General features: G+C 49.3%; 1 protein-coding gene across 1 annotated transcript in view; it reads left to right on the plus strand.

Annotated features, from left to right (window-relative positions):
- The first annotated feature begins 1,332 nt into the window (after window positions 1-1,332).
- Window positions 1,333-12,915, plus strand: part of LOC104322086 (synaptotagmin-like protein 2) — a 39,147-nt gene continuing 27,564 nt past the window's right edge. Inside the window, exon 1 of the mRNA XM_069810984.1 lies at window positions 1,333-1,390. The gene's annotated coding sequence lies outside the window, so the exon portion shown is untranslated. The remainder of the gene's footprint in view (window positions 1,391-12,915) is intronic.

Consider the following 12,915-nt stretch of genomic DNA (forward strand, 5'->3'; position numbering starts at 1 on the left):
GCACTTGAAGATTGCCCGGGAGCAGCACATCGTTGGGCAGATCAAAGGGTTTTGTCTCAGGCTGGAACCTGTGAGCGGGTCAGTGGTGCTGCTGGGGACAAATCGGACTTCGGGGCAAGGTGCTTCTCTTTGTGTCCTTCGTCTCCCCATTTTTTAAATAGGGACGGTCATGTAAAAGAGTTTGTGTGTAGCAGGCAAACGCTTATCAGAAACTGAGTGCCCGTGTGAAGGTGTGACTAGTCTCGCTTCAGCCTTATCTGCTGTAGAAGATGAGAACTGCGGGAGCTGGCGTGCCTGCAGCCGGTGAGGACAGCGTGTACTGCAAATAGCTGCGTGTTGCTCTCAGTGCCCTTTTCTCGCCTGGGTGCTAAATCCTTTGAGGGCTGCACTGTTTTTTTTTCCTAACGTAGCACCGGCACATTGTAGACTACCATGGCCCAAACCAGCAAGGTAGGTGCATTCCCCAGGTCTCCTGGAGCCTTTTGATTCCTCCTCCCTGCCTAAGATCTGTTGCCGTACCTTGTGTCTGTCTTCTTGGTGGCTGTGCCTTGATGTGAGGGGACGGAGACCGGGGGGCACTGAGGGGGGTGGAGGGCAGCGTCATGGGTCTGCGTTAGGTTGAAGAGGTCAACAGCGGGGATGTAGGAATCCCAATAAACTGGAATTGCTGGGAATGTACCTTCAAATCCTAACTCGGAGCTTAATTTTTGCCGGGTCGGGTTTGAAGAGGGCCTCGGGGGGTGCGTTGGCTCTTCATTATCTGCCCGAGTTGAAGACTGGAATACCCCTCGTCCCCCAGCATCCCTCTCCATCACCCCTCGGGCACCGACCGAGGGGAGAGGGACGGGTTTTGTTTCAGAAGCGGGCAACTCCGCCATCCCGAGAGGAGACGTCTGGGAGCCATGAGCAGGCTGGTGGCTACCGAGTCGCTGCGTGGTGCGGCTGCGGGGCTGCTCCGTGCCATAGGGCTGCCTCACGCAGAGAGCTCGGGCTAAGGCGGGCGGCGTTGCTGCCTACACCTGCTCTCCTAATGCTTTACACCTCTCCTAACGCCTTACACCGCTCCCAATGCCTTACACCTCTCTTAATGCCTTACACCTCTCTTAATGCCTTGCCTTTCTGAGGCGGGTCCTGTCCTGGCCGTGCCAAGGGTGGGACTAGTTACCTCGTCTTTACAAGCCCCCAAATATAAGCAAAACTGAAAGGATCCCCAACCCCAGCCTACCTCCCCCGCCCACCCCGGTTCCTTGCTCTCACCGCTCCGAACTCCGGGCCGGGTTTTCCGCGGTGCTGCCGCCCGGGACAGGCACGGCCCCGCCCCCGAAGGGGATAGCCCCGCCTCCGGGGCATAGCCCCGCCCCGCCCGGCCGCCCCACGCCGCCGAGGGCAGGTAAGGGCCGACGGGGATCGCCCGGTCCCGGTCCCGGTCCCGGTCTCGGTCTCGGTCTCGGGGTCGGGGTCGGGGTCGGGGTCGGGGTCCGTGGGGGGGGGGCGGGAGCGCAGCCCCCCAGGCCGGACCCGGTCAGAGGCGGTGGGTGCGAGCGTCCCGGGGCCGTGCGTGTCCCGGGCTCGGCCGCGGGACGGAGCGCCCCGGCTACCCGCTGCCTCCCGGCAGCGCCGGTCAAACCGCTCCCGGCGATTAGATCGCGGCTTGAGGCACCGCTCCCCTCGCTCCCTCCCGCCGCGGGGAGCCGCCAGAACCCGCCGTGCCCCGGGTGCCCACGGTTCTGGTCCGGGACCTCTCGTCCAGGCGGAGGAGCAGGGACCCGCCGGCGGTGGGACCCCCACCACCCTCGTGTCGGACACCCGCGGGGGCACCGCCGAAACGGGGTGGGAGCGTTCCGCTTAACGGCCGGCACGGGAGCCGCCTGCGGCCACCGGGCCCCGCACGCGGGGCAGGCCTCGACGCCTCGACGCTCGTCGCGGGGAACGGACGTGCCGGTGGGGAACGTGGCTGCGGGCGTAGGAGTCGCTCTTCCGCGGCGTCCGTGCCTTTCGCTGCCCCTCGGGTCAAGGCTCGGGGACGGCTCGGCGGTCCGGGGGCACACGGGGCCGGCCGTGCCCTGCCTGGGCTTTTGCGGCACCACGCTCGTCAGCCTGGTCAGGGCTTGGGGACACTACCTAAATAAAAGCGTATTTTTGTCTCGCTTTGGTGAATTGTGTTGTCAAGGCCTTTTGTAATTAGTCGTAGACCGGGTTTGCGGTAAGTAAGTTCGTGAGGCGGCTGCTGGTTTTCGGAGGAGAGGTGTCAGACTGAAGACACGGCTGTGTTGTAGAGAAAATCTGACATGAAAAACTTTTGGAAAAAGAGGAAAATCCTACAAAACAAGGGGTACTTCTGATGCTTTACAGCATACTTTTTGTTATTGCTTCCCCACTTTGTGTTATAAGTTACTTGTGAAAACCTGGAACATGAGGTGTCACTTCCCTGTAACTTCTCCTGCTGTTTTGTCTGTATTTCCGTAGTCTCCCCTCCATCCTCGTTTTATTTACTTCCTTATTCATGCGTCATTGTTGTAAATAGTTGGCATGACAACAACATTTATTAATTTCTGCTCCCTTTGCAGCCTGCTCTCTGGTGCGATTGATGCTGTTGTATAAGCTGTGGTAACCTGTGGCCACCGCTGTTTGGTTTATTATGTCTTTCTTGGATTTCTTTGGCTGTGAACACTTCATTTAAAAAGTGGTTTGCCGTGGAGCTTATCATCCCCAGCAAAGTTATAGACCGTTCTGTGCCCCCTGCATCTCTGCCCCAAGGGCAGACCCCAGGGTATGGTCAGGATGGTGGAGATCTACTGGCCTACCGCCCTGAAACTTCTGTGAGGGTGTCAGCAGGCAAGGATCACTTGGTTATGAGGGCTGGACCCATCTCCTTTACCCTCCCCTCCTCTCCATCCCTGTTCCACCTTTGGCAGCATATCTGAGAAGCTCCACGTGGGCACCTGAGTTTCTGCTCTCCTACGCAATTCTGTAATTGAAGCGCAAACTTCTTTTTTCCTCCTGAACTCATAAATCATGTCCGTTTAATGGGCCTCCATCAGTGGGAAAGAGGCAGCCCTTGCCACAGTATGACCAACGTGGACAAAGTGTTCATTGTACGGCAGGCTTGCTTTGATTGCATTTAAATCAATATTGTTATCTACGTTTCAGAGATGTAGGGGGAGAGAAAGAACAATAATAAATGTTTGCAGCAACGTTGAAAGGAGTATGTAGCTGCCCCGGAGGAGTCAACAGGCAGCAAAGCTGCATTCAGAAGTAAGTTCCTGTTAGTGACTCTTGAATCAAAATCAAGTTACCTTTTTGTGAGTTAAGCCTAATGGTACAGTTCATCTTGGAGGGGAGAAAACAGGTGGGATCGGGGCAGCAGTTCAGCGAAGCTTACCCAAGGAGGGTGTTGTTATGCTGCCGGCAACTGCTCTGGGTGTCTGCTTGAATAGGTTCCCCTCACTTGAAGTTCAGCCCAAGCTGTTGCCTTCTCGCAGACTTGCGGCTCGCCGGGCTGAGCGTAGCACCGCAAAGCAGAACGGTCAATAGCGTTGAGTGTCACTGGGCAGATGTCTTACTCTCTGCAGGGTATATGTGCACTTTGCACAACTGTATCATCATACAGTTACGTCTGGGCAGAATTATAGTTGTCACTGCTCATGTAAAAGCTCTAAATCTTATTCAGCTTGAGTGCTTAGAAATAAAACTGTGTTGTTTGACAGTACAGGTGATCTTGTTATTCTTATCCAAAAAGTCTGTCTTCCCCGCCTCCCTGCAAGATTTGCTAAGTATTCATGGAGCTGCACAGATGGAAGAAGGACCTTGTCTGCGCAAGAAAATGGTACCAGATGATCATCTGAAACTGATTTTATTTTTAGTGATTTAATTGAATTGGTGCAACCCATGTTTGGATTTCTCACTTGAGTTTAGACAAACTTTATCTTGAGCTAAACGGAATGACAGTCCATGTCGACATGCAGATTTGTGCTAGTTTAAGCACATCTGTTTATAGTCATGCCTGTAGTTAATTAACCTACTGAAACTTTCTCCTGTAGAGATAACCTGATATGAGAACTGTGCCTTTGTGATTAAATTAGTGTGGCGTAATTAATTTTCTTGTGAAGTCAGACTGCCTGTCTCTGGTAGTATTAGCCTCCTCACCTCTGTGGGTGTTTTACATCACCCTTCACTAGGAGGACTTAAATACAAGATCTTTCACTTTATTCTGAGCACTGCAGGGTGTATAGAGTGGAAGCAGGTGCTTTTTTTTCTTATTGTAGATAACAAGTGCTGCCAGAGAGACCTCCTATCCCACTCAAGTCATCTATCTGCTAGAGCATATACATGGCTCCAGTAAGTGAATTTGTGACTATGTCTGTGTTTGCACTGGAAAGTTGCATTATTCCTGGAAGAAAAGTGGCCAGTTTATTAAAAATATTCCCATGTATGAATTTTTTCTCAGGGAACAAGATCTGTGATAGAAGGTAAAGTCACAGCTTCAGTAATGGGATTACTCTCCCTAGAGCTTCCTTTCACTGTATGTCAGGGTGACAAAGTAAAAGAGCTTTATTTAAAATTGTGGCATAGTGCATTTCTGTACTTGAACTAGGCGCGACACAGACCAATCCAGGCCTTGGCACAAGTTTGGAACTTAGAAGAGAAGAAGGTGGGGATCCCAAATCAGGCATGGACTTGAGCTTCATTTTTCTCCCCTTTCATAATGTGGGGGCTGACCCCAGACTCTGCATCTAACCCCTCTGTGTTTTGGCATCACAAACTAGAAATTGTAGGTCAGGAGATCATTTCTTAGAAGGTTGTTTCCAAAACTTTCCTTTTCCCAGACACTGGAGGGAATTGCACCTGCCAAATATACCTCATTGTAAGCAATGATGAGATGCACCCTGCTGTTTTGCAGTTACCTTCATCCTATTTTTGAGTTGTCTCAGAATCATCCAGGCGTGGCTGAGGCTTAAAAATGATCGTTGACCAAAAGGAAGGATCCCTTAGTATGCAAAGTTTCCTAAACAAACAGCACTGGTTTCCTGTGGCTCTTAACGCCGTGCTCTGCCTCATGCCATCGAGCTCAGCAGGCAGAGGAGTATGAAGGAACTGGGGCCCACATATTTTTGACTTCTGAGCTCCCACCATGTCACAAAACCAAGGGGGTTTTTTTGGTTTTAGTTTTTTGGGGTTTTTGGGGTTTTTTTCAACAAAATGGCTTCTGATTCTGAGGGCTCCTAAGCTGCTCCAGACAGCCAGGCAGGTGCTGCAAGCTCAGTATTACTGGGGCATAACAAGCAGGGTCAGGAAAGCAATTTATGACATGTCACCACTGTAGGCAAACGTGGAGAAATTATGTTTGGAAGGAAGCAGAGTTGAGGTCAGCAAATATTTTTCGGGGCCAAAAAGAAAAGCCAGAAGTTTTCATGGGTGGTTGCTTTTTTCTTCATCCAGTCCTGCAGTTTCTTTGTTTGAACTCAGCCAAAACTTATCTTCCATCTCCCTTTTCATATTGAAAATATCCAGGTTCTGAGGATGAGTGAGATGATTAGTCTAAATACATAACCTTCACCTGCAGTGATCTTGCTTTAAGCTGCTAATTTCTCACTTTTAGCTACCATGTATTTATTTGTTGTTGCCTTTTCAAGTGTAACAGCTGAGAAGGTGCTTTTAGGAGTAACCTTCATACCATGTGGCATCTAAAAACACTGCTAGCAGGAGAGCTGGCTTCTTTAAAGCTGACATAACATGACTTTTCTCCCTTGGCTGAGAGGGAAGCCTGGAGACCAGGATATTTTTCTGATGGAAATGTCAGCGCAGCAGAAACGCAGCACGACTTGCATGAGGAGCTCTAAACTGGCTCACAGCTAAGCCGTGGGGATGAAGGTTTGTTACAAACTAATAAACAGGGAATTGCAAATTCTTTTAAAACTCCGTTTTCTTGAGGATGTCAGTGCAGATTTAGCTCAAACCTTAGTACAAGCCTCTGCCCCCCACCCCAAAGCCAAGTGCCTTTAGTGGTGCTGTGGGAGCGCTTGCTTCTCGCCTCCCCCCAAAATCCCCGCCTGGCTGGGGCTGGACCGAGGCAGAGCGGGTCTCGCTGGGTGACAGACATAGCAAGGTTACTGAAATACTGGCATCCTCTCTTGCAGCTAGGACACGTCCATCCTTGTTCAATGGGATATTAGAGGATTTCTTGGTGTCCCAGGTGGCTGTGCTTGTTTATTTGTGTTCTGGCAATCTGCAGATTTACAATGAAGTACATCCTGCAAGATCTGCAAATAGTCCCCACCTATGAAATAAACAGAAGTCTCGAGTATTTAAACTAAAGTGTTGGATTATCAGTTTATTACCAGTAAAAGGCCTTATCAACCTTAAGGAGTCTGAGTCACACTTCTCCTCTGATGGGGTTTTTTTTGGCGATGCTGGCTCTAGGAATAATGGTTAGGACTGAGAAGCTCAGTCTTTTGTTTACGCTAGGTGGTAACCGTAGGATGGTTTACTTAATTAAAGATGGATAAAAGGAAGTAAATTGTATGTAATGCAAATTCCACCCATGCAGTTCCTTGCTAGAAGGAGATGGGTAGAGTTCAGCGTAGATAATTACTCAAGTGACAGTTACATTGCATTGAATAGAAGTGCATAAGAGAGAAAAATCCTTACGCATCATTTTTTACAAAAGGAAACTGAAGCCTTAACAAAACCTTACGTAATATTACAGGTCTCATACCTTCTTCGGAAGCAGTGGTATTTCTGAGGCTGAGTGCAAATAAGCAGAGTTCACCCGCCTCTAATGTGGTCAGTGGAGCATTTCCTCAATTATGCATTCCTCACATGCACTGAATAGGGGACTTTACTTGTTTTTTTGGCTTAGCATTGTATCATTCTAAAATATCTTCTACTGGCTGCTCTCAAGGGGCTGGGCTAGAGACCTTCTTGCTCTGATAAATTCCTGCAATTCCTACGTGCCTAAGAGCATCTCAGGGCCATTCTTGATCAATGGACATCCTTTGCTAAAGCTGCCCAGGGGGAGGAGGAGGAAAAAGATTTTAATAAAACAGCTGGGAGTCTCCATTGTGCTGGACATTATTGGAAAGTGTAATGTGAGGCAATGACTGAAACTGAGAGAAACCATCTAAGGCTGTGCTCACAATGAAGTGAGCAGTGTTTTTTGTTCTGGGATGTACACTGGAGTGAAGAGCCATCGCTAGGGTCAGAGCTGCTGTCTTCCAGCCTGCCCCTCGGGACCTACCAAAGCTGCCCTCGGTGGTGGTTATCGGTGGGCACCAGCTGCTCATGGTTGTGTCTGAGGTGGGAACGGCACATTGTGTCATGTACAGCCCTCACTGAACAGAGAAGAATCTGTGTAAAGTCTGTGGCTAGTTACGCTTGAGTAATTTTGGCATTTGGAGATGAGTGGGACCAAACCAGCCTGGTATTGCCAGAATTTGGCCTTGACATTCCCTGTGTGATGGCAACAGATGCATTCATATGTGGACTGCTCTGGGAGACCACAATTGCCTGCTTTGTTTGAAGTTATTCTTTATCTTATCAGCTGTCGCTCATCTGAAGGCCATTTCTATATGACTTAGCTGCTTAGGAGTTTTTTGGGTTGGAACAGTAAATTCTTTTCTCTCCTTTCACTGGGGCAAGTCTGACAAAATATTGTTGCAGACAGTGCAGCCACAGCATTTTTACTGGAATAGCTTTTCAGAAAACAATTATATTAAATATATTTTCTGTTCTCATAGCTCACAGCTGCTGTTGGTCTGCAAAGGACTAGACAGTTCATAGCTACAAGTGGCATATTGCAAATTAAGATAAAACGATGCACCTTGGAAGAGCTCTCGTGATGCTGCGGAGCTTCACTTCACAATGGCTAACCAAAAGGCAGGTATTTTATATATTTATTTCATGACAGTGAGAGATGAGGTGTGAGCACAGAGAGGGAGAAAGAGGGTTGGTGGTGTGATTGCGGCCACAGGCAGAATGTACCTGGGTAGGGGTGTCTGCTCTTCAGCCATGTGCCTTTTCAGCGGGACAACCCTGGGCTGCCTTAGGAGCACCTGAATTTCAGCGTGAAGGTTACACGCTGACTTGCTTTTGATGCTATCTGGCAATTTGATACTTTAAGAGCTATGTTTGTACACTTGCGCAGTACTGTTCCTATCTGTATTGTTGCACCTTGAGGGCTTGTCCCTGTGTAAAAGGGAGCACTGACATCAGTCGAGCTGCCACAGGTCTAAGTGAGACTCACACATCTGGCTCCCTTCTGCCACGGCAGCCCTGTCGGCTCCTGGCTTCCCAGCCCAGGACTCCCATTCCTCTTGGTGACTGTGGCTGGTGCAGGCTGCAACCAACGGTGAGCTCCTGCGCTGGGTAGAAACTGGGATTGCACCGCTCCCCTTCTGGCTGCAGCCGCAGCAGCGGACTTGGGGCAGGGGACACAGTCCAGCCCCAGGACAGGAGGTTGTATGCTGGTTTTCAGCCCATCCCTCCCAAAGAGAAGGACCATCCTATAGTTAGCTTTTTATTTGTGCTCCACTGGTGAAGGACATCAATCAAATGTCATAGGATTATGCCTATGAGCATTATAATGGTTGTCAGTGTCTTGCCTGTATAATGGTGATGGCAATATCTCGGCATATTTCATGGTACTGACAGCAGAAGAAATCAGGTGGGAGTAAGAGTGGGGCTGGATCCTCCAGCATGAGACAGGGAGAGGCGCAGGCTGATCACGGACTCTGTACAGGTATGGCAGTTTTGGCGCTAAGTCTTTCTGGTACTGGTAACTACAGCATATGTTGGGAACTGCAGTATGACTGTGGGTGCCAGGACCACATCCATCATTCTTAATACAATGCTGCTCTTGGTTTTGACCTGCCCTACAAGAGCTGTCTTGACTAATAAGGGTATTGGGAAGTGTCCACACATTGTAAAGCAAAAGGAGGTTATTTCCTTACGTTGTGACAGGATGTGTGATAAAGAGGTATGGACAGAGGCAAGCAGCCTTTCCAGCTTGCTGCTATTTTCATCTGGCTATGAATAGCCTTGTGAGATCAGTATTATCTGTTCTGGGTTTTGTTATGTTTTGGGTAGGGATGTTTTCGTATCCTTATTACATGGACCTATGTGCAGCTCCAGGTCTTCAAAGGGTGAGGTGGGTCTGGATGGTCCTATGCTGACCTATGGGATGAAATTGGGCTGTTAAATACATTCATCATTTGTGGGTCCTGACTACCAAATTGCCAGGTTAAAGTTCCTAAATTCCTCCTCTTCTTTGCATGCAATGCAGCCTCTAGTCAATGAAATGTGCTTGGCCCATGGTGTATATTATTGATCTGTGCACATCCCAGTGCTGAGGAAGATGTGCAGCATTGGGAGGGAAAAGTGCACGCTGAAAAATCAGAACTGAGACTGGAGTGCCCTGCAGATGGTCTATAGATAATTTGTGTCTGTAGGCAGATGACAGCAAGAGCACTGAGCTGGTACTGTGCAGCTGAGCAGTTTGTGCTTGGGTTAGTTATGAAGAGCATTAACATAGTTCTGTTTTGAGCTGGAGCTGAGTTAAACCTCCCAGAAATAAAATGAAAATGCAGCACAAAGAAGGCGGAAGCCCCTTCAGCACCTGCCTTTCCAAAAGGGGCTATGTTTCACGCCTGCTAGGCTAAGAAAGCATTTAGTTTTCACCTGATAAAACTATTCAAAAGAGAGTTACTTAAAAAACCCAAACAACTCCCCAACAACATGCTCCTCCACTGTAATAAAAAGAAGAAACTTGAAGAAAGAGAATATATTAATTCAGGCGAGAGGTCTGTAACATACTCTCTTTCATAAATAGCTCTTAGTGCTGCAGAAACCCTACATGGGATTAGTCAAACTATTTATTTTGGAAAGCACTCCAGAGCTACACCTTTTTGAGCTTTTCCTTGAGGGCACAGCTGCATGCCCATGACCTGCGTGGCCAGCAGACTCCGAGTGAGAGGACCCAGGACCTCTGGCACAGGTAATTCAGTTGGTTTTGATCACTTGTGCGGGGACACGCTGCAGAGCACCGAGGAACAGGGAAATGAGCATTGTCCAGGCTGCAGGCTGTCCGAACGCGCTTTCCCTCGGAGTGCCCCGATGCAGGTGTGCTCCCTGCAAGAGGACGTTGCGCTCTGCTGGAGAAAGGTTGGTGTTTGTTTGCCCCTTCACTTTTAGGGGTTGGATATTGGGTTGGTGCTAGGGGAATGCATGTCATTCCACCACTTGACGCTTTGCCGAAGGGGGCACTTTTGGACAGATCACAAATTTCCATGTCTCAGCTGATGTAAAGGGGAGTCTCTCCGGATTCACACTCAGCACCTGGCCTTTCCCTGGCTGTCCGCTCCAAAACACATGGGACTGCTGTTCTCCCTTTGCTGGTGCACAGTCCAAGCAGCTGACAAAGGGAAGGTTTATTCATTTTATTAGTATCCTTCTTAGCTTTTCTGCAGGTGATCAGAGCTCGCCTCTCTCCAAGGGGTTGGCAGAGCTGTTAGCTGTGCCCCGTGTGAAGGCTGGCATTGCCTGTCTCCCACCAGCTTACACCACCTCTCCTGGCACTGTAAAACCAGTCTCACAGGTGAAGATACCAGGGGCTGCAGGTGTTGGAAAAAGCCTTTTTGTACCTAAACACTGCTAAGCAGTTCTGTAGTAAGCTAGATGGGGGGCAGAGAGGGGTGTGAGGAATGACCAAAGCTCCCTGAGTAACACCTGGAACCAGCAAACAACAAATGTCCTTCCTCTGGAAGGAAAACCGTGGCTGTGACGCAGGTCTGTAAAATGAGCAACATGGAGTAGGTGAATGCAGAGTAATCCTTACTGGGTTTTCTCATAAAATGCTTGGGGATATCAAATGAAGCAAGCGGTGGGTCAAAACAAAACAAGGGCAGATACTTTTGCATTTAAAGCGTAGTGAGGCTGTGGGACTGTGGGGCTTTGAGGATACTGCAAATGCTTAAAATTAATGTGAGTTCAGGAAGTAATTAGAAAAATCTGTGGAATGCAGAGACGTTGCTCCTGTTTTGGGGAGTCCCTGCCCTGTACCTTGCAGGAAGCTGGAGCGCAGGACGGCTCGCCGTACCTTCTCTAGCCGTATGCTGTTAGCACTTGTTGAAGATAAACTGGTGTGTTACAGGACGGTCAGTCTAGCCGAGTATGGCATTTTCTGTATTTTTAAACTGGACACTGAAAATCTCCTGGGAGATAAGATGTGCGCATCCCAGTATGGTGTTTTAACAGAACAGGCCTCACTTCGCCTGTGCTTGGGCTCTGGGTTTGACAAGCTGCACGGCTGGGTAACTTACCATCGCAGATCTTCTCCGGTGACTGGAGCATTCGCTGCTTCTTGGGGAGGCGGCCACAAGAAATCAAAAGCTATCACAGTAAGAGATGCAGCCAGTTATGCCATATGGTAGGTCATGATTCTGCTTGTCTCCACACCCAGCATTTGTCAACACAGCTGGGTGTGCGAGTCCATCTCTTTGTGATATTCTCTTCCCCAGAAAAGCAGTTAGAGGGAAGAAAGTCCTTTGGACATCCAGTGTGCTCCTCTGCTCAGATTTATGGTCTTTCCTGTAGCCGTGATAATCCATTTTGCCCATCCACTGACAAGTGGCAGGTCCCGGCAGGGCTGCTGCCCCTGCACTGGGGCATCGCGGTGGTGCAGTGCTTGAGAGCAGCCTGAGTTTGCTCTGCACGGTGTGCCGCATCAGTCTTTAAGCAGATGCTGCTAATCCGGACACAAACGATTCGCTCTTTCATGACCCTCTGTTTTGCTCCTGTTGCCAGGGCACAATCCTGACCTAGAAGGGGTCTCCCATCAGCAGGAGGGAAGAAGAGCGCAACTTTCTTTTTGCTTTTCACAGTTTGTCCAAAACCAATTTATGTCGATGGGCTAATAAAGGTGCTTGCACTTAAAGAGCTCCCAGTCTAGGGTAAAATCTGCCCCAGCGCTGCCCGATGACTCCCATCGTTGCCCTACAAATCCGCAAGGCTTTTGTGTTTCCCTTCCCTGCTGTTTGCAGGGGTGGCGAGGCGAGGGCAGGGCAGGACACACAGAAAGCGGCCCCGTCTGTGCGAGACCCACGGGGTCCTGGCTTTCTTACGGATCTGTTGATTTAGGTGTTTGTAGTGCATCATCCCTGTGGTCTCCAAACAAGGCTCTGAGAGGGGAGAGGATTATGTGCAATCTACCAAAGCAAATCAAAGCTGTGTGGTGCTGCTTAAGGAGTGTAAGCGTGAGCTCTAGGATTAAGCAATCTGGAGGAGCGGGCGATGGTTGTGTATGATGATGGTGCAGTATACCTGCCTGATCCTGATAACATACTGTACATGTCAGTTGATTTTTATCCTTAATCTATTGCGCTTGCAGACCCAAGTAAACAAAATAACACGCTCTCCCTCATCGCTGTGTACCTGAGTGGTTCATGGTGGGGTCCTCCTCTTTCAAACCTCGGCAGCATCCAAGACACGGCAGCACCGTGCACCCATCAGAGGCTGCAAAAGCTCAAGTGGCAGCAGGGACAGTCCTGGGGCTGTGGCACATATGGAGATCTTTTCCCAGCCCTGTTTACTCCTGCAGGCCTGGGTCAACAGCTTTGCAGCTCCTGAGACTGCCAGCAAAGCCTCCAGGTGGAGCGGTCTTCTGGATCACCTCACTTTCCCATAGCAAGTGCATTAAGTGGTTTGATTTTTAACTATTTAAAACAAAAGGAGGTGTTGGCTGTTTGGTTTCTGTTAACCTTTTCCTTCTAATGTAACTATTGCAGTAAGGTAGAACATTCTCAGGGGAAAAAAAAGGCTATTTGCAAAGAAGTAGCCTTTATTCTAATTGACTACCATACTGATGAATAAATATGAGTCTTTGCTGAAAATGTTTTCTGAAGTACTTTCAGCCCACACGTC

Source organism: Haliaeetus albicilla, chromosome 23 (assembly GCF_947461875.1).
Source record: "Haliaeetus albicilla chromosome 23, bHalAlb1.1, whole genome shotgun sequence".
NCBI lineage: Eukaryota > Metazoa > Chordata > Aves > Accipitriformes > Accipitridae > Haliaeetus > Haliaeetus albicilla.